Genomic DNA, 22,629 nt, shown 5'->3' on the forward strand with positions numbered 1-22,629 from the left:
CACCGTGCACATCCTGCTAATACTCAGGGCGTGACCTGACTGCATTACACCTTTTACAAACACGTGCATTTAGGCCAGGTACAGACATGCAAAAAGTCCGAGGCAGACTTGACCTGAGTTGTGTGGTTGTCTGTACGGGGCATCGTTCAGATGGGAAAGGTTGGAGTAAGGTTGTAGCTGGGATCGCACAGGAAGCAGGGAGAAGCCAGGGCACGCTATTGTCTTTCATTGGACCAACTGGAGAGTCGGGAGAGCTGTTGAGCAAACTTTTGGACTGAGAAAGGGCACCTGATGCCCAAAAGTTACCTAGCAGCTCTCCCAACTCTGCACTTGGTCCAATAAAGATATCACAAAAAAGTCCGCCCTTGCTATAGTTCAAGCGGCATTGCACAAACTGTTTGCACTAGCCCTGGGGACTGCTTTGCCCAGCAGCGCAGCGCCTTTATCCACCCGACAATTTGAAGATACTGTATAGACTAACTGAATCAGTGATACAAAAGGGGCTTCTCTCCTCTGCCCTCTGGCCCAGCCTCAGACTAATACATCTCACTTCTCCATCTGCTAATGTTGTAGACTTCCTTAGCAGCCCTTTGGCAGCAGCGGGGAGCAGACTGCCACACCACAGGAGGGGCGGGTGCACCTTGCATCAGGCTGTAGGCAGCACAACCACAGCAGAGGTGCAAGATCTCTAGGAGTAGAAGTGAAAGAACATTACAAGCAACCTGCACCCCAGGGTACTCAGGGAGCTGGCGAGCGTCATAGCCCAGCCCCTGGCACGGGTCTTTGAAAACTCCTGGCGCTCTGGTGTAGTGCCCGAAGACTGGAAGAGGCCAATGTGGTGCCGATCTTCAAGAAAGGGAGGAGAGTGGATCCGGCTAACTACAGGCCCATCAGCCTGACTTCTATCCTGGGGAAGATCTTAGAAAAGTTTATTAAGGAGGCCATCCTTGAGGGACTGGCCCAGGCTAACATCCTAAGGGACAGCCAGCACGGGTTTGTTGCGGGTAGGTCTTGTTTGACCAATCTCATTTCCTTCTATGACCAGGTGACCTATCACCTGGACAAGGGAGAAGAGATTGATGTCATATATCTTGACTTCAAAAAAGCTTTTGATCTGGTATCCCATGATCACCTCTTGGCCAAACTGCCCAGTTGTGGCCTTGGCTCCACCACGATCCGCTGGCTGGGAAATTGGCTTCGTGGTCGGACCCAGAGGGTTGTGATTGATGGCAGTCACTCATCGTGGTGCCCTGTGACCAGTGGGGTCCCTCAAGGCTCTGTCCTGGGACCCATACTGTTCAACATCTTCATTAACGATGTGGACATTGGAGTCAGGAGTGGACTGGCCAAGTTCGCCGATGACACCAAACTTTGGGGCAAAGCATCCACGCCAGAAGATAGGCGGGTGATCCAGGCTGACCTGGACAAGCTCAGCAAATGGGCAGACGAGAACCTCATGGTGTTTAACACCGAAAAATGCAAGGTTCTCCACCTTGGGAGGAAAAACCTGCAGCACCCTTATAGGCTCGGCAGTGCTACGTTGGTTAGCACTACAGAAGAAAGAGACTTGGGGGTCATCATTGACCACAAGATGAACATGAGCCTGCAATGCGATGCTGCGGCTAGTAAAGTGACCAAAATGCTGGCGTGCATCCATAGATGCTTCTCGAGCAAATCCCGGGACGTCATTCTCCCCTTGTACTCGGCCTTGGTGAGGCCGCAGCTGGAGTACTGCGTCCAGTTTTGGGCTCCACAATTCAAAAAGGATGTGGAGAAGCTTGAGAGAGTCCAGAGGAGAGCCACGCGCATGATCAGAGGTCAGGAAAACAGATCTTACGATGACAGGCTGAGAGCCATGGGACTCTTTAGCCTGGAAAAGCGCAGGCTCAGGGGTGATCTGATGGCCACCTATAAGTTTCTCAGGGGTGACCACCAGGATCTGGGGGAACGTCTGTTCACCAGAGCGCCCCAAGGGATGACGAGGTCGAACGGTCACAAACTCCTGCAAGACCGTTTCAGGCTGGACATAAGGAAGAATTTCTTTCCTGTCCGAGCCCCCAAGGTCTGGAACAGTCTGCCAGCGGAGGTGGTTCAAGCACCTACATTGAACACCTTCAAGAGTAAATTGGATGCTTATCTTGCTGGGATCCTATGACCCCAGCTGACTTCCTGCCCTTTGGGCAGGGGGCTGGACTCGATGATCTCCCGAGGTCCCTTCCAGCCCTAATGTCTATGAAATCTATGAAGCAGAGCTATTCGAGCTTTTGACTGTATTTTTTAAAAATATGCTACCATAGCTGTAAATTAATAAAAGTCTTGGTGGTTTTTGGATAGTCTAAGCTGTTATTAGAAACTTTGGGAGAAATGTCCTGCTTGTATCAGACACACTTGTTATATTCTTTTAATATTACAACTATTAAAACATTATAATGTACAACAAAAATATATGATCAGAACAGACTACAAATTCATTCTTGAGAAAGACAGAGGCTAAATCAGCCTTCTTACCAGGGGAGTGTTTCTTTGACTGCTTCAGTCAAAGGCCTGGCAGTGCTTCTCGGACAGTAAAAATATGGGTCTTTGTGTCACAATGAATTTGTTGCCACCGAGATCTGACTTTGTTTGGTCCAACGGGAATAATCCCAGCCCAGATATGTGGACACCCTGACAAAGTGACAAGAAATCAATGTGATTCCCCAGGAGATGAAGACAAAAGGCCGTAGGCAAGTCAAGGGCCTGTATAAGAGCGTAGCAAGGGGGAGCGATGGTCAGAGACGTGGCAGCGACCGCAGGACGAAGATAGGACACTCGGTTAGATGCCCAAAATCTTATAAAGTAATGCGAGAATGTGGGACACAATCGGGAAGAACCGGAGGTCCCAGCACAAGCCCAGCACGATGACGTGAGTGGGGACATGGAGACGTGGGGGGACATTTCCCGTGACTGGAGTACTGTTAGGGATGGGTACAGCTTCGTCAGGAAGGACGGGCAGGGAGAGGAGGAGGCCTTGCCCGATCTATAAGGCGACGTGCATGCATCGTGAGGTAAGGCATGACCTGGGCGGTGGGCCAGCTGAAACCCTCTCAGGAAAGGTTACAGGGGAGGAGGATGTCGTGGCAAACGCGGAGCAGGAGGCAGGCAAGGTCTTCTCTCAACCACCGAGGGAAGCTCCCACTTCACCGGCCCTGGATCTCGGCAGGACTTGAATTATATTGAGACGTCTGCTGGGGGGAGACACGGCAGTGCACAGCTGTGCACAACTCCCCCAGCCTGGTCGGAGTGGAGCTATTTGCTAGTTGCTTTGGGGGGTTTCCAATACGGACATTATTTCTCATTCGAAGCAAACCAGACTGGGTGTGTGGGATACAAGACGATGCGGCACAAGGGCCCCGCCGTGTTCGCTGCGAGGTTCTGACACACGGCGTCGAACACTTCGTCCCACGCGTGTGTGATTTCTGAAATGCAAGTGGAAGACGTGTCCGGTTCTGGATGCCAAACACAGACAAGTAAAGGCCCCTCATTTGGTAGGAAAACAGTCCCTGCATTTCTGACCACACTGAGATGGGATCAGTTCACACAGGATAAATACAGCTTGGGGAGTAATGGAAGTCGCTCCGCAGCGTAGTTTTCAACCAAAGTTTTCATTTTTCCATCTGTGTTATATTTAATCCGTATTTTGGCATATGTACATACATCCGGCAGGCTTCTAGAGATCATGCTATCTCATGAGCTCCTGACACATTAACCAAAACTGAAATTTGGCAAGTCTCCACCCAGAAACATGCATTTGCTTCCATTCGGCAGATGAGGAGAGTGACGCCCAGGTAGCCAGTGACTGCAGCTCAGCTCAGAGTTTGCACTGAAAGTCGATGGAAGATGCAGGAACAGAGCCCGGGAGCCCTAGCTGCAATGTCACTGTGGCCTGAAGCCACTACGGCCCCGTCCAGACGAGCACGGCTGTTTCGACAAGTGGCACCAGCACCCCCGTCCCTGGGGAACGCCCATGTCACACGCGCTCTGGCACGTGGCAGGTTACCCCCGGGAGGGGTGGAGGAGGCTGGGCCACAAGCTGGGCTGGCCCCAGCAGCCTTATTTGAAGTCCTGGGGGCTCCGGGAGCTGCAGCGATGCTGCTCCTGCATCTGGGAGCTGGCTGGCAGCCACAGGATGGCTCCAGCCTGCCAGGTTCTGGTTTTGGGTGGCCGTGCATCGCAAAAGCCCCGTGGTGTAATTTATCCTGTGTGAATGCACCTCGTGTGCTGCCCTGCTTCTTTGGATAAGGGGTTTTTTGGCCCCGGGATCTCAGTGTGGGGAACACGGGCAGCAGCACTGGGCACATTGGTGTGCGCTTTTTATATTTGAGAGCCTCTGCCATGAAATGCAGGATATCCGCCTGCAGGACCTCACCATCCACAGACAGCTTCTGCAGTGTTGGGTAAATGTGCTTGCGGTTTCCATGATGTCTTTCTTCACCTGCCCCAGCACTGTGACTGGGGGCTGTTCTTTTTCCGGGGTTTCCTCCAAACGTCCTTTCTTTGAAATGTGGCTTCCTTTCTTCACATCCAGGATTGCTGCAAAGAGAAACGCGGAGAAGCAGCTGCCGACCTCAGTGAAGAGGCTACATCTCATGTGGGAGCAGGGGATGCTGGGACAGGAGGGGAGAGGCACTCTCTAGGAGAGATTGCTGCTAAGGGACATCTCAGAAAGGGTCTCTGGTTATCTAACAAGTACAGGACAAATCATGTGAATCCCTTTTCAGCTTGTCCTTCTCCTGCTTACCATTTTTGTCTGTATGATGAGGATGTTTCCCTGTCTGCATTATGGGATTTTCTTTCTTGGCCACATCACTCTCATCGTTCATGGCTCCTGTGTGCCCGCTCTTTTCAGTTTCCTTCGTCTCAATGCTGGGAGCAAGCAAAAGCTGTGACCTTTTACTATAAAGCTAGCATCTGAATAGGGAGCCCTGCTCCTGCCGCAGGGTGCTAGCCATCTCGTCACACCCCTACGACAGAGCTCCCTGAACGACTGTTGTGGATGGCACCTTTTAGGCTGACTAGTTCAGCAGGCAGGAGCTTTTTGTGCGCAGCGCCTTGTTTCATCAGATGTTACGCTGCAAGTTGTTGCCCACAAAAGTTCATGGCGCTCTGAGCCAGTTCATCTCCAAGGTGCTGTCTTGCCCTACTTTCTCCTTGACTTGGACTGAAATCCCCAATCACCATCACAAAGACTGTAGCTTTTAAAGGCTCGTCATAAAGAACCTGAAGGAATATGCAACGCCAAGGGTTTATATTGGACAGTAGGAACAATACCAAGTCATGGGCAGTAACAACAAGAAAACCAGTCTTGATGGGGTCTTCCCTGAAGTATGAAGAAGGAAGAATTCAATCTAGCTAATTACTGCAAGTGGTTTATCTCCATCCAGCTCTGTTTGCCCTGAAAGATGCCAAAGGGCAATCCTGAAGCCTGAACAGCATGTTTTTGGACCTGGGCCATACCATACCCATGCCACGACACGACGACTCCCACATATCATATCTTCTCCATACACCACACACTTCAGAAAACCCCCGTCCTTCTCTCAGTGATTCAGTTCACACTCTCAGACGCTGGGCACAGAGCTCCCTTAGCAGCCCTGTCTGCAAAGGGCTTAGACCCTAATGCTAGGTGCTAATGATCGGCAGCAAAGTGGGAGCTGAGCTGAGCAAGCCAGTCAGCAAACTGGAGAGGAAGCCAATGCTCTCACCTTGGAAAGGTCAGAGGTCTAGCTTTACAGGAAGGAGAAGGTATTTGTCCAAAGGCTGATTCTCTTGGCATTGTTGAAGAGGGTCTTGCTGAGTTTTGTTTCACAGGCCTCTGCAGTAACAAGAGAAAATACAGATGACTCCACAGAAGTTAGCAAGCAAATAACAAACAAGGCAAACTGCCCTTCTTCTACAATAGCAACCTGCTCCTAATGCCCTAAAATCCTGGTACAAAATTCTCTCTGGATAACAATCATCCTTTTTGAAGTTTTGTGGTGCCTTCCATGGTAAGAGAGTGTCTAACAAGATAAAACAAGCAAAACTCAGAGAAAGACATTGTCCAGGGATTCAGAAGATCCAGGCTCAGCCTAGGTCACAGACTTCTTTTGTGTCCTTCAGCAAGTCACTTAAGCTCAGACCCTCCAACATAGTGATGCAAGTAACACTGAGTGATTGCACTGGGAATCAAGGATAAAAAGACCTTTGAGGATCAGGGCCTAGGAACAGAGTACACTACAAAGTAACATGGAGCCAAACATGTTGGGGTGTGAAGGGAAGTATTTTTAGAGCATAGGTTGAAACTACCAAATGTCCTGGAAAAGCTGCTACACAGAACTTATCACAGAGCTTCACAATAGCAAATGCCAAAACAGCCTCAGTTAGAAAAAAAGGCTGCCCCAGATCTCAGTGAAATATTGATGGTGCTTCACATGAGTCCATAGTGGTTTTCCCACTAAATTCTCAATTTCAGTTAGGAGTACAATCTGTTTTTTTCCTAATGAACCTGTTCAAACAACAGCTAGATGGATACAAAGATACCCAATACACCATTATACTCATAGAAATATAGCTCATTCCTACGAGCTCAGCTAGGAGAAGAGGGGTGCGTTCTGTCTACGCGGGTTGAGAACCACTGATCTGTACCATCCCTCTTCATTGCGATGCAAACACTGTGGCACTGGCAGAAAACTGCTTTCTTTCAAAACAGATACCACGTATCTGTACTGCTAGAAATCATTGTTCTTGCCAGTTCTGTTTCAAGCTGAGCCCATAACAAATGATTTGGTTAATGTACATCAGACTGTAGGCACCATGATAATAGCAGAGCGATGAGATTTCCAGGAATAGAAGTGAAAAGAACATTTCAAAGAGAGATGTTCTGACTTTGGATAAGATTTTTAAAATGTATGCAACCAACCCTGGCTGTGAAGACATAGAGCTGGACAGAGTCTAAGTTGTTGTTAAAAACTTTGGAAGGAATGCTCTGCGTGTCTCAGATACTGCTGTTCTTACACACACACACGTATGCACACACACACAACTAGATTAATTTCCATTGTAGTAGGTTTAAAATGCACTCCAAGGAAAGGTAGGGGCTATAATCAGTCTTCTTACCAGGAGTGTGCTTTTCTCTTTGTTTCAGCCCATAGGCCTGGCAAAGTTTCTCAGAAAGGAGAAACATGGGTTTTTGTCTTACAAGGAATTTCTTGCTGCCAAGATCTATCTTGATTCCAGCAGATGAGAATATTCCCAACCCCGGTATCTGGACACCCTGAAAAAAAGTAGCAAGAAGTATTGAGGGTAGGAAAAAAGTCTTCTGGAAGAGGGTTGCCATGTCCCGTGTCATATCAGAGCATTGTGACGGTGGTGTGGTGATCTCTGAACACTTCCATGTTTCCTGTGCAGAAGAGCTGGTTTGGTTCCACCTTAACACCTTGTGACAGGATGGGATATTACATAGGTTTTTCCTCTCCCTTCCCTTCACAATTGAAAATTGGTGTCATAACATGGGAATCAATGTGGCTAACAGAGAGGAGCCCCAAAGAGCTGACAACCAACAGGACTCGACATTGCTACGGCTCATCTAGATGAGCCTTCCTCCATGTCGACAGGAGATGCGCCCCAGGCTATCATTGGACTTCATTGCCATTAGTAAGGATTGCTTAGATGAGCAAGGACTTCATAAAGTTTCTGTGTCTTTGTGAGATGGGCTCACTTGAAAGAGCCAAATAAGTGAGTGTGAATGATGCTAGGTTGCATTGGAGTCTCAGAGCAACTTACTTGGCCGGTACCATTGTGATGAAAGCAGAGATATCTGTCATCATGTGGAAGGCTATTTTTTAAATAAGAAGACGGTTTCTCTTTATAAAACAGACCAAATTAACCAAATTGGGTGCATGGGGACACAAGAAAAAATAGCAGAAGGGCCCCACCTTGTTCGCGCCAAGGTTTTGATGAACAAATTCAGATACTTTGACCCAGACGTTTGTGATTTCTGAAATGCAAGTGAAAGACATATCCGATTCTGGATGACAAACACAGACAAAGGCACCACATTCAGTAGGAAAACGGTCCCCATATTTCTGACTAGGGACACTAGAAAACTGAGACAGAGTTACCGTACGCAGGAGAAATACCATGTAGGGAGCAATGAAAGTTTCTCCATAGCAGATGCTGCAACCAAGAGTTCATTTTCAGCCAGAGTTTGGACCCAGTTCCCTGTACAATTTCTAGTAAATGACTGAAGCCAAAAATCAAACACCTTACAAGGAGAGGCATGTCTGCAGTTCAAGAAAAACATTTTACCAATTTGTAAGCAAAAAAAACAAAAGAGAAAAAAGGAGAGAAGTCGGATTTCTGAACTCTCTTATTGAAAATAAATCGGTTGATGGAAGGTCTGAGAACAGACCCCGGCGGTCCTTTCTGCCACGTCTCTGCCTTAAACTACTCAGGCATCAAGGCAGCAGGACCACTAGGTATCTACTACAGGTGCAGAGCACGCCAAAGGGCTCGTACACCCAATTTTATATTGACATATTCCTGGCCATATTGGAAGGCATGAGCTCAGGCTCTGAGGGAAGGTACCGTCCACACGGAGGGTCTGGAGCATTGGATAAAAGCGCTTGCAATTTTCCTCCATCTCTTTCTTCATTTGCTCCCGCATTTGGACTGGAGGATGTTCTTTCTTTGGGGTCTCCTCTCAAGCCCCTCTCTTGTGAATTCTGGCTTCCTGTCGTCACTGCAAGAAACTGCAAAGACAAGCACAGATGGCAAGAAGCTGGCTACTTCACACCCCAAGCAGTGAAGTGGGAGCAGGGAGGTGCTGGGGGAGGATGAGCAGCCCCCAAGATCCTATTGTTGCTGAGGGACACATCATAAAGGCGGGGGAGGGGGGGTTGCTGGCACTGGTCCAGCCTGGAGAAAGGACATCTTCAAGCAGGGGTGGATAGCAGAGCTACCCACCCCCTAGGGAGGGATTTTCTGACTTAAGCTCTGTGAAGGTGTTTGAAAATTGGGACACCCAAATTGCGGCAACCCAAGTCACTTGTCATCGATGAAATCTTGGCTCTGAAGTTGTGCATGGTCACACAGCAAGCCAGCAGCAGAGCCAGGGATGCAGTCTTGAGGTCCCCCTTGATCATATGAGTGGTCAGATTCATTTAGCGATCTGAAAGAAGTTATAGGAGCAGGAAAGATGATTACCCCGAGCTAACAAACAGTCCCCCCCCCCACAGTGCACACTAGCCCATTCACAATCGGGTGTCCTTTTATAGGGGCCAGTTTACAACTCTCCCCCACCTTTTCAAATGCCATATCTCCCTGCTTCACACTTTATTTAAGAACAGAAATTCTTCTAAAAACTTAGCTTCTTACTGCACAGCAAATCAAAATACTGCTGCTTAATGTTTGGACTAGAAATCCTCCTTCCAGTTGGCAAAAATTGTGATCTTTGCCTGGAAAGCCAACTATTTTCAGCACATAGAAGTAAGGCGGTATAGGTGGCAAAGCTTGACTTACAAAGGTGTATTTTTTTAGCTGATTAAAGTTCAGTTGTGCTTTTTGGGAAGCAGTTTAAGCACATTCCCTTTAGCTACACATTTGCAAATGCCACACACCGTGAATTGGTTCCATGCATTGAGCAACCAGGTTTCAGCCTTTCTTCTCTCTTATTCTCAGCTCTTTTATGGACTTCATTAGCATAACATGGAGGTTTCTGCCGTTGTACACAACACCATTATGAACGCTAGTAGTAATATTAATACCATGCTACTAATGCAGCGCGGATCGAGCAGTGAGTCTCAGTGGAGCAGCAGTGGGACGACAGTAGATGCCGTAGCAGCGAGGACAGTCACTTGGACACCTGCAATTCTTACGCAGTAAAGGGCTTCGTCTGTCTGTAATGCTCAGGGAGCACTCTGATTGGCTACTGAAACAGTCAGAGGGCTCCAAGAGTGCTGCAGACTGGAGGTGGTGGTGGCCCCACAATAACAGCAGGGATGGAGCAGGGGTGGGGGGCAGGGAGGCCAGCACCATTCCCCCAGCCCTACTCCCTGGAGGTGGTGAGCGCCCTGTGATCGCCAGGATGTAGTGGACAGAGCGGGGGGGTGGGGGGGGCAGTGCGGCTGGACTCTCCCCACCCCCAGCCCTGCTTCTTGGAGGCAGTGGAGAGAATCCAGGAATAGGAAGGGGTGGGGTGGTGGTGGTGCAGTTGTACTCACCCCCTTTGATTTCAGCTCTATTGACATTTTAAAACCATCTGCCAGGCTGTGGCAACAGCATTTCTATTTGGCAGCAGTGAGGGTGTCGATTAACATAACAGCGCCTTGTGATCGACCCAATTCCTTCTAAACTCTTCACTCCACAGGCGTGTTAACAGCCCCCTCTCCTTTTAAATGGTCGTTATGTTCCACCATTGCAGCTCACCTTGCCTCTGCAATTCTGCTCTCTACTAGCTGTTCCTCTTAACATAAGTCCTAATCTATAGCCTTGCGGACTGTTTTTAACTCTAGCTAAATGTATCTACTCAGGCATGGAAACACTGACTCAGGTGACCGTGAACTAAGATGTGGACATAACACTGTCAAGATCCTGAAGAAAGCTAGATTTTTTTTTCTGAACCTGAGAGATGTACAGTTAATTCTACTGACAACAGGACAAAAGAAACCACAACTTTTTATTATTTTTGCCTAGTTCCTTGTGTTTGTATAAGCTTCTCCCAGCAAACCCAGGGGACTTTACCCCACACCTTGGTGTCATCAGCAAATTAATTCAAATTCCAATAAAGTTATATTTGTTTTTTCTTCAATCTCAACCTGAATATGTGCCCTAGCCCTCTAGCATATTAGTAATGCTTCCAGTTTCTTTTTCCCTGAAGAAAAATGTGTGTTGTATTATGTGTTGTGATACATCACGCCATCTGCACCCTCTTCAAAGAAATCATAGAAAGAAGGACCAGAAGGGACCTGTAAAGTCATCAAATCTGGTCCCCTGCCGGGTGCAGGAGGTCATTGGGCTCAAACAAGCTCAACAAGGTGCTTGTCCAGCCTGCTCTTAAAAACCACCAGGGATGGCAACTGCCCCACCACTGCTGGAAGCGTGTTCCAGGTTCCAGTTACCCATACAGAAAAGAAGTTTTTCCTTATGTCCAGCTGAAACTTTTCCTCAACTGGTTTGTGTCCACTGGACTGCGTCCTCCCAAGGGAGGCTTTTTTGAACAGTTGCTCTCCTAGATCCTGGTGTTCTCCCTCAACCTATTTGTAGGTGGCTATCAAGTCACCCCTCAGCCTTCTTTTGCTCAGGCTGAACAAACCCAGGCTGCAGTGGGGTGGGGCACGGCAGGCACAGCCCACCCTGCCGTGCACGGGGCAGCTCCGGGATGTGACTTGTGGCACATTTGTGTCACAAACCATGTGCCCGTGGGGCTGCAGGCATGGTGCACAGTGACCCGGTGGTACGGCGCACTGTGCTCCAGCGGGCACACGGCCTGGTCCGTGAGTGGGTGGTCCTGGGCAAAGGTCAGGACACGGCCGGGCAGGGCCAGCGAGGAGCCAAATCCAGCCAGTTTCATGCTGTGGGTGATGCAGCACTGGCACGAGCAGCAGCTCCATCATGGGGCCCACACATGCACATGCCCTGCCCTGCCCCACGTCGTGTGCACAGCCTGCCCACACCCAGCGTCGTGTGTGTACACTGCCCCCCATATGGAGCATCCCATGAACACATGCCCCCCACTCAAGAGGCACCAGTCACCCATGATCATGTACTCATAATCCCCACCCCCCTCCTTGCAGGGCGGCGGTGAGCCGGGAGCTCCCGCAGGCACCGCAGCAGTGTCCGCGGCATTTCTCCATGTTATAAACACAGTGTTTTGCAAACCGGGGGATGGGCAGGCGGCGAGGAGCCCCTGGGGAGGGGACAGCGGGCAGCCCCCACCCGTTGCCCCAGCCCGCACCGCAGGCGGGCCCGGAGCCACGGGCGGCGAGTGCGGGCAGGTCACGCTAGGTCTCTGCCCCTGTCCCATCTTCTCCCAGCAAACCCAGGGGACTTTACCCCACACCTTGGTGTCATCAGCAGACTTGAACAGGGTGCTCTCCACACCCTTGTCCAGGTCGCTAATGAAGTTGTTGAACAGCACCGGCCCAAGGACCAAGCCCTGGGGGACTCCGCTGCCCACACCCTCCCAGGTCAACATCGACCCATCCACCACCACGCTCTGGGTGCTCCCCTGGAGCCAGTTTGCCATCCATGTGACTGTGCATTCGTCCATGCCACAGCCCCTCAGCTTGCCCACCAGAATTGGGTGGGACACTGTGTCAAAGGCCTCCTGGAAGTCCAAGAAGATGACATCAACTTCCTCCTTCCCATCTAAGCGCTTTGTTACCTGGTCATAGAAAGAGACCAGGTTAGTCAGGCAGGATCGGCCTTGTATGAACCCATGCTGTTTACCCCTCAACATCACTTCCCCTGCCGGGCTCTCACAAATGTTGCTTTTGATAATTTTTTCAAAGACCTTCCCCAGGATAGAAGTGAAGCTGACTGGCCTGTAGTTGCCAGGCTCTTCCTTCCTCCCCTTCTTGAAAATAGGGACCACATTGGCCCTTTTCCAGTCCTCAGGGACTTGGCCCAAGCACCAGGAGTCCTCAAAGAGCTGTGCCAATGGCTCCACAATGACACCAGCCAATTCCCTCAGCACCCGCGGATGAAGGTCATCCGGGCTTGCTGACTTGGACACATCTAAGCCCTCCAGGTAATCCTTAACTAGGTCTGAACTAACAGTTAGGGGACTCGCATCCTTCCTGGGCCTCGCTATGCTGTCACCCAAGAGCACCCCATTATCATAGAATCATAGAAGTGGGGTCGGAAGGGACCTTGTAGATCTTCAAGTCCGATCCCCCGCCTGGGCCGGAGAAAAAACTGGGCTCAAAAGACCCCAGCCAGGTAGGCATCAAGCCTCCTCTTGAAGACCTCCAGGGTAGGAGCCAGCACCACTTCCCTTTCCCTTGGAAGTTGGTTCCAGATCCTAGCCACCCTGACTGTGAAGTAGTTCTTATGTCTAATCTAAACCTACTCTCCAACAACTTGTGGCCATTATTCCTTGTTATGCGAGGGGGCATTCGGAGAAACAAGGTCTTTCCCAAACCCTTCTGGTCCCCCACAGTGAGTTTATAGACGGTCACCAGGTTCCCCCGTCAGCCTTCTCTTGTGAAGGCTGAACAGGTTCAGGTCCCGCAGTCTCTCATTGTAGGGTCTGCTCTGTTGTCCCCGGATCATGCGGGTGGCCCTCCTCTGGACCCTCTCAATGTTGTCCACATCCCTCCTGAAGTGGGGTGCACAAAACTGGACGCAATACTCCAGCTGTGGCCTGACCAGTGTCGCGTAGAGAGGGAAGGTCACCTCCTTGGACCTGCTTGCAATGTACTTGTGGATGCACAACAAGGTGCAGTTAGCCCTGCCAACCGTGACCTCGCATTGTCGGCCCATGTTCATCTTGGAGTCAACAATGACTCCAAGATCCCTTTCTGCCTCTGTGTTCTCAAGAAGAGAGTTTCCCATCTTATAAGTGTGCTGCTGGTTACTACTGCCCAAGTGCAGCACTCTGCACTTGTCAGTATTGAAGCGCATCCTATTTTTGTTAGCCCACCCCTGCAACCTATTCAGGTCTTGTTGCAGTCTTTCCCTCCCTACTAGCGTGCTCATGTCACCACAAATTTTGGTATCATCAGCGAATTTAAACAGGGTGCTTTTCACCCTGTCATCCAAATCGCTGATAAAGAGATTGAACAGCGTGGGCCCAAGGACCGACCCCTGGGGGACTCCGCTGCCCGCCTCCCTCCAAGTTGAATATGGCCCATCCACCACCACCCTCTGAGTACGATCCTTCAGCCAATCTGCAATCCCTCTGACTGTGTAGGCATCAATGCCACAGTCACCCAATTTTTTAATGAGAATGGGGTCGAAGATGGTGTCAAAGGCCTTGCTGAAGTCCAGAAAGACTATGTCCATGGCGACACCTGCATCCAATGCTTTTGTGACTTGATCATAAAAGGTAATCAGGTTGGTCTGACATGACCTGCCCCTAATGAAACCGTGCTGGTTGCCCTTAAGCATCATCCCTGAAGCCAGCCCATCACAGATGTGCTCCTTGATGATCTCAAAGAGTTTCCCTAGGATTGAGGTAAGACTGACAGGCCTTTAGTTGCCCGGGTCCTCCCTCCTCCCTTTTTTAAAGATGGGGACCACGTTGGCTATCTTCCAATCATCTGACACCTGGCCTGAGCACCATGAGTGCCCTGCAATAAACCTTGCTAGCTCCCTCAACACCCTGGGGTGGAGAGCATCTGGACCCGCTGATTTGAACACATCTAGCCCCTCCAGAAACTCTCTAACCTGGTCCTCCCCAACCTGAGGTCTGGAGGCGTTCCCCTCGAGTCCATCTTGCATCATGGTGGGGAAGTCCTGGTCCCTGCCCAAGAAAACAGAGGTGAAGAACTGGTTAAAGAGGTCTGCTTTCTCTTCTGGCACAACCACCAGATTGCCCAGAGGATCTTGCAGGGGCCCCACGTTTCCCAGTGCTTTCTTCATCCTCCCTATATATTTGAAAAAGGACTTTTTATTATCTTTGATTTTGGACACAAGTCCTAGCTCTATGTCTGCCTTAGCTTTCCTGACAGCCCCGCTACAGGCCCAAGCAGAGGAAGTATACGCCTCTTTGGAGATAGCACCCCCCTTGCACCGGGTGTATACCGCCTTTTTGGCAATCAGGTATTCCTGGATGCCCTTGGTGAGCCAGGGGGGCTTTTGGACACTCCTGCCCCCCTTCCTTTCTGTTGGCATGGTCACCCCTTGGGCCCCGAGTATCGTCTCCTTAAGGAACGACCACTGATCTTGGGTACTGAGCTCCCCTGCTCTCAGGAACCCCAGCGTCTCTCCCACTAATTTCCTCAGCTTGTTGAAGTTGGCCCTCTTGAAGTCCAGGGCTACCGCCTTGCTGCGGGCCCTTGACACCCTGCGCTGGATGGTGAATTGCTGAGACCTGCACTCCAGTTACCATTCCAAATGGCTGCCTATCTATGTGCTGGTTCGCATTCTAATTAGAATGTGTCAGAGAAGACTCAATTAATTAGGTCTGCTCCATGTTCTAATTAGAATGCTTCAGTGTGGCCTCACCATCACATTTATAAGACCCACACATTTAAAAATAGCTGCTGGGGCTCTTCATCTAAAGCTCATTAAATGAGGTTTAGATAAATCATCCCAAAGCCATTTTTAAACCTGCATGGGCTTAATACACATGACATTTTAATTAAAGTGGTTCTGCAGGAGCCACTCTAATGAAAACATTCCACTCCTACCCCCAAGCACGTGTATAGGCAGCCATAAATATTTAAGAATGTTATATTAAGCATTTGGAGAGACTGAAAGAGACTTATCCCAGAATCCCTTGTAACTTTGTGATTAGCATGTTGACATGGCAAATGCAGGCTCAAATTCCCAATATGTTGGCAGTAAGGAGTTTGGGGAGTTAGTAGAGCAGGAATGGCACACTTCACAGCAGGATTCTTTAGTCCAGTCCAAACTATGAACTTTTGCTGATGGAACTGTAGGCACCTATGGTCATTGAACACCACAGCAGGCATTTTAAGAAACTAAATTTTGGATAGCAATTTAGGCAGCACAGAGCAGTGCTAATAAATGACTTAGTCCTTCATCAGTATCTGATTTTTTCATTGTATCTCAAACTTCAAGCAAGCAAAAGAGATGTATTTCCATTTTTTAAAAATTGGGCCCATATGTTGACTTAATAGATTACCTCACTGGTATTATTTTGTGGTATATAGTTCCTGCATGAAAATGAGTTCCTGCATGCAGATTATTTATTAAGTGCATGCAAAGGATGCGTATGGTTCATAAAAGTTGTACAAAATCAGCTAATACTAAATAAAAACAAACAGGAGGCTCATTTAAGATAAAGGAAAGGACTTTTCAAGTATGTCTATTATTTTTAAAGTCCTCCTTTATATATTCTCTTAATTAGTCAAAACAATAAAAAACAAATTGAGCTTCCTTCTCAAAAGCAAAAGGAAGAGGCACTAATAAGAACACTGATTCTCTCACTTAGTAAATTATGTGAGTAGATGCCATTTACAGAGCAGATTTATATTATGGTAATATCATTTTTTTTATCATGAATGCAATTATTCTAAAAAGTCTTTCAGTCATGAGTAATTTTGTACTTGGATGATTCATTTGTATTGTGATTAAATAAGGATTTGTGTACATTTTGATCTTTAAAGATAAATGCTATAAATTATGCCAAGGAGTGATGGTATTATTATGCATAGGTTATGTTTTGTACTGTTTTGTACATGTTTAGCTAAACAAAATAGACTTAGTGTTCTGACTGACATACAATGTGTTTAAAAAACAGCCAATTGCCACCTCCACAATTTTATGAGAGAATTTTTCTTTTGAAAAGACTGTCAGTTGGTTCATCATCCATCCAAATGTACAATATATTACTAAGTACAGTGTAAAACCAGTTTTTCCTAGGCCTCCCTGTTCTTCTAGGACAGGCTGGACTACCAACATCAAAGACTAGATGGGATTAAAACTGACAGATTGCAAAAGAATGGGAATGATGAAGGAAACGTATTGCTATGTCAAAGGTGACCCAACAGTCGGTGAGGTCTTGGGATTGACTGACTGTAAAATTGTATGTAATGGACTAACTCTTTTCCTTGGATATCACAAACCTAGTTGCTGCTTAAACCTATGTCATGGGCCCAGTGTTTTTAAGATCCCCTTGGTTAGCCTGGTCTCAGGCACTGTCTTTCTTTGATTTGTAATGACATTGGGTTCAGTTACCTGCATTTATAGGCAATTGTTAATCCAAGGAATTCATAAAAACTGCCACTTAAGGGTACCTACAACTACAAGGAATACCCCAAACACCAAAAATCTGCCGTAAGTGGAAGCAAGAGAGATGAGGGCACTGCCGACACTGTTCCTGCAATGACAGGGAAGTATTTGTTTCATACATGTTCAGAAGATCCTAGGAAAAGGACCATTCCAGTGTTGTAGAGGAAGGCAACAACCCCCACAGTCATGCCAGTCTGACCAGAGGGAAAAATTCTTTACCGACCCAAATTTGACAGTTGGTATGACATGCCAATTCTTTTAGCAGATTTTCTTGCCAGGAACTTCTGGATTTTCAAACTACTAGCAAGAACAGTGAACCTTAGTCAGAAACACCCAGTGCCTCAGAGGAAAGTGAAAAAAACCCCAGAAGTCACTGTGATATATTTTATTAAACCAACTCAAATAGTTGGAAACAATTCTTTGCAAGCTTTCAGGCATGAACACCCTTCATCAGGCTGAGGAAGCATCAGCAGTTGCTGTGTGCTCTTCCTGAATGGAATGAATAGTAAGGAAGCCAGAGGCTGGGCTGCATGCAAGCATTTGGTTGGAAGGCCACCTCAAAACTTCATTCCTCTCAGAGCTAGACATCATCTTATTTCCAATCTAAATATATCTATCCGTATCTATTTACAGTTTTTTTTATAGTCCTTTGATTTTGTATTGGTATTGTTTTTCAGCCTAGGAAGCTCTTCTTTCCCAACATTCACCCCACAAATGTATTTGTAAAGAATGATTATATCCAGCTCAGTGGGTACTGTGGTTTACTGTTTAACCCTTCTCTTTGGAGCACTTGAGTGTGCTCTCACTTCTTTATCCATCTCCCTCTGACAAAAGGCTTCTTTCTTACAGGACATGTTTTCTGTTTGTTTCCTGAGCCCGAGTGATTTTAGAGACAACACTAGAACCTTGTTTGTTCCCTCTATTTCTCTGCTGCCCATCCTCCCCACAACCACCTTTTTTTCATTTTACATCCTTCTGAAGACAAAGCTGAAGAACCGATTTTACCTAGGATGTGGCCATCCCATTTTCCTGTTGAGGAGGGCCTATTCAGTGCCTGATGGTCCTTACTAACTATTTTGTTCAGAGGCAGACTTAAGAACGCCCTTCTTAACACGGGTGTGAGGAAAAGCTGCAGAAAAGACTGCCCTAAGGGAAAAGCATGCAAGGAGTTCATATCGGACAATATTTATATATGATACATTCACTGGTTCTTCAAACCATCATAGATGCAAATTTAGAGCTCCTGTTCATATTGGATGGCAATTTCCTCACCACACAGGATATAGCCCACAGATCTCTTCTATTATCAAAAAGTATTTTATTTATATTGTGGTCATTGGGAAATTAGTCTGCTCTTTCCTCCCAACATGTAAAATTGTTTGCTAACTGTTTTTACTACTGTTTTTTTTTACATCACAGTCTTCAAAATATGCAGACTACACAGAAATCTTCACAGTACTCATAACTGCATGTTATGTAGGTTTTAATTCTGGCATATTTTAAATGTTTACTGATGTCACATTTCTTATGCTAAGCCAGTCAGATGTTTAGTACAGTCTAGGAGGAATAACTTTGTCTCAGTCACAGCAATGCAAATCAACAGTAACTCCATTGTCATCGGTATAGTTACATTGGTGTTACAGAGAACAAGATTTGACTCCTTACATTAATGCCAGAACAAAAAAAAGAAACAAGCTAAATGAAATCTTTTTAGTGCTAGAAAAGCACTCCCCTCAGTGAGTAGTGAATGAAAAAGATGAAGAAATGAAGAAATGAAGCCTCATAGTTATGTATTTATATGTATATGTATGTATGTATGTGTATGTATGTATGTGTGTATATATATATGTATTTATATTTATATATGCATATATAGTACATATGTACATATACAAGCCATTATTTTTACCTGCATCTTACCTACACATGATGCTGTTATAGAAATATGGATGCTATTTAAATCCTACAAAATTTAAAACTGCTCAGTCCGGGATTTTCAGAAGAGCTTCCTGAATTTGTGCACTTAATCTATGTTTGTTGTCATATAAGTTGGTGTTAAAGACTCATTCCCTGATTTCAAAAAATATTCCAAGCTATGCCAGAATAAAAATATCCTTATGTAAAAGTCCTTAAAGTAGCTAATCAACATGAAAAATGTCATTAGGTGAGAAAAAAATTGCAACTTTTTCTTTGTAAATTTAACAGTACTTTAAAAACACTCCTTGTGAATACAGACCTCCTTATTTTAATCATATTTTATTTCTCCTAGTGCTGATCTGTCCAATGATCTCAACTAAAATCAAGTTTAGATGTATATTAGTCCATAGCTAATTAAATATTTCAGTACTATAACTTCTAAATTATTATCTGTCCAGATGATACAATCCCAGGCAATCAGTTTCTTCTCCACAGATATACCCTCCTCATCAATACATTACATCTACCATCAGTTTCCTCATTCTGTAATATTTGTGACTTAACACTTTCTATCTTTGGACAAATGAGGTGACCAACACTAAATACATTAGTCAAAACAATGCTTTGTAAAAAATAGCAGAGGATCCTTACACCTGCATAACATCCACAAGCCAATAGAGTATAGAGATGAAGTACACAGCCCCACCAGGGAAGACACCTTGTTGAACCTGGTGCTGGCCACGGGCAATGACCTGGTGAGGGGGCTGTGGGTGCTCGACCACCTGGGCGACAGTGATCATTGCCTGCTGGTATTCACCATCCAGTACAAGGTGGTAAAGGCCTGCAGCAAGGCAACAGCTCTGGACTTCAGGAGGGCAGACTTCAATGATTTAAGGATAATAGTCAGGGAGGCACTGAGGTCCCAGAGGGGAGGGAGTTGGGTGTCCAAAAAGAGTGGTCGCTCCTTAAGGAGACGATCCTCCAAGCCCAAAAGGAGGTAATCCCAACATGGATCAAAGGGGGCAAGAGGGCACAAAAGCTCCCATAGCTCACTAAAAGCATCTGGGAATGTCTCCTAGCTAAAAGGGAGGCGCACACCCAGTGGAAGGGAGGGGCCATCACCAGGGAGAATTATACTGGGGTTGCAGGGGGGCTGTCAGGAAGGCCAAGTTGTAGATGGAACTGGGACTAGCAACCCAGGTCAAGGATAACAAGAAATCCTTTTTTAAATACATAGGGGGCAAAAAGAAGGTACTGGGTAACATGGGGCCCCTGCAAGACACACTAGGAAATCTGGTCATCACACCAGATGACAAAGCTAACCTATTTAACAATTTCTTTGCCTCCATTTTCCTAAGCAGAGACCGGATCAGCACCCCCACTGGGACCCCCTCAGGTCCCAGGGGAGGCACACCCAGGGCAAGGGTCAGTGAGGATCTAGTCAGGGAACTTCTGGAGGGACTGGACATATTTAAATCAACTGGTCCTGAAGATTTCCACCCCAGAGTGCTGAAGTAATTAGCTGAGGTCATTGCAGGACCCCTGGCATGGCTTTACAAGCACTCGTGGTGCTCTGGTGTAGTGCCAGAGGACTGGAAGAGGGCCAAAGTGGTTCCCATTTTCAAAAAAGGGAGGAAGGAGGACCCAGGAAAATATAGGCCAGTTAGTCTTTCCTTAATCCTGGGTAAGCTTTTTGAGAGAAATATTCTGGCACATGTCCACGAGGGGCCAGCAGGGAAGGTTATGCTTAGGGGCAACCAACACGGGTTCATAAGAGGCAGGTCCTGTCAGACCAACCTGGTGGCTTTCTACGACCAGGTCACCAAATCCTTGGATGCAGGGGTAGCAGTGAACATAGTCTTTCTGGACTTTCAGAAGTCCTTCAACACTGTCTCTCACCCCATTCTCATTAAAAAAACTGAGGAACTGTGGTATCAACACCTACACAGTCAAATAGATTGCCAACTGGCTGGAGGGCCAGAGTGGTAGTGGACAGGTCATTTTTGACCTGGAGGGATGTGGGCAGTGGGGTTCTGCAGGGCTCGGTCCTCGGGCCCGCACTGTTCAACATCTTCATCAGTGACTTGGACGAGGGGGTAAAAAGCACCCTGTTCAAATTTGCTGATGACACTAAGATGCGGGGGGGATGTGGGCATGCTAGATGGGAGGAATAGGCTACAACTGGACCAAGACAGGTTATAGCAGTGGACGGATAAGAACAGCATGGGTTTCAAGACTGACAAGTGCAAGGTGATGCACCTGGGGGGAAGAACCAGCAGCATACCTACAGGCTGGGGAACTCCCTTCTTGTCAGTGGAGAGGCAGAAAAGGATCTTGGAGTCATCATTGATGCCAAGATGAACATGGGCTGGCAGTGAGGGGAGGCAGTCAGGAAGGCCAACTGTACCTTGTCATGCATCCACAGATGCATCTCGAGCAGGTTCAAGGAGGTGATCCTCCCCCTCTATGCAGCAGTGGTCAGACTGCAGTTGGAGTACTGCATCCAGTTCTGGGTGCCACACTTCAGGAGGGATGTGGACAGCATGGAGAGGGTCCAGAGGAGGGCCACTCTCATGATCGGGGGCAGCAGAGCAGGCCCTACGAGGAGAGGCTACAGGATCTGAACCTGTTCAGCCTCCAGAAGAGAAGGCTGAGAGGGGATCTAGTGGCCTGTTACAAACTAGTCAGGGGGGACCAGCAGGCATTGGGAGAGTCCCTGTTCCCCCGAGCACTACCAGGAGTGACAAGAAATAACGGTCACAAGCCAGCAGAGAGTATATTCAGACTAGACATCAGGAGGTGCTACTTCACTGTCAGGGTGACTAGGATCTGGAACCAACTTCCAAGAGAAGTAGTGTTGGCTCCTAGCCTGGGGGCCTTTAAGAGGAGACTCGCTGAACACCTTGCTGGGGTCGTTTGACCCCAGTACTTTTTCCTGCCATGGCAGGGGGTCGGACTTGGTGATCTGCTCAGGTCCCTTCTGACCCTACCAACTATGAAACTATGAGCCATAATCTCAGCTCTAAGCACTTCCTAGATTTGAAAAAGCTTGAATTTGCACCTGCACTTCAAAACAGTCTTGTATCTACAATGGGCCAAACCAATTGCAAAATCCAAGCACCCGTATGTCCTTCAGAAAATGTGTATCTAGGTAAATGCCTAAACTTTTTAAGTCTAACTCTTACCAGCTTACTTATCTTTACTGTTATTATTGTTAATAGCAAATGTGAATGTGTTTCAAATTAACAGCAAATGTGAATGTCTATCACTGCATCTGCAGCCAGTTCCTCAGTTGATGCAAACTGGCACAGCTCCATAAAGTCAAAGCTGCTCATTTACACTAGATGAGGATCTGACCACAGATTTTTGTCTTTTACCATATTAACTAATCCTCTACCACTTAAATTACACTTAGCTCAGGGATTATTTCTTTCAATGTGAATGACTTGTCCAAGTGAATTTCTATCCATATGAATTACTTGCACATGTTCATTGCACAATACATGGTAACATGCCACATGTTCAACCACTTTATCATTCAATAAAAATGGCAGAAGATTGTAACAGGTTCTCAACTGAAACCCTGTGACTAGAGGGACATGGACAGCTGAAGACAATTATTAATTGGGGGAAGGAGGCAGGCCACTCCCACCGAGAGCCAATGAGGCCTGGGCCTGAAGTATAAGAGGGAAGGAAGGCTGGGGAGAAATTGGTTTCGGGCACTGCAATCCAAGGAGATGCCACTGAGGACACGGCTACAAAGGATCCTGAGGG

The sequence above is a fragment of the Crocodylus siamensis genome, chromosome 2 (genome assembly GCF_052110815.1).
Source record: "Crocodylus siamensis isolate JL-2025a chromosome 2, ASM5211081v1, whole genome shotgun sequence".
Taxonomy (NCBI): Eukaryota; Metazoa; Chordata; order Crocodylia; family Crocodylidae; genus Crocodylus; species Crocodylus siamensis.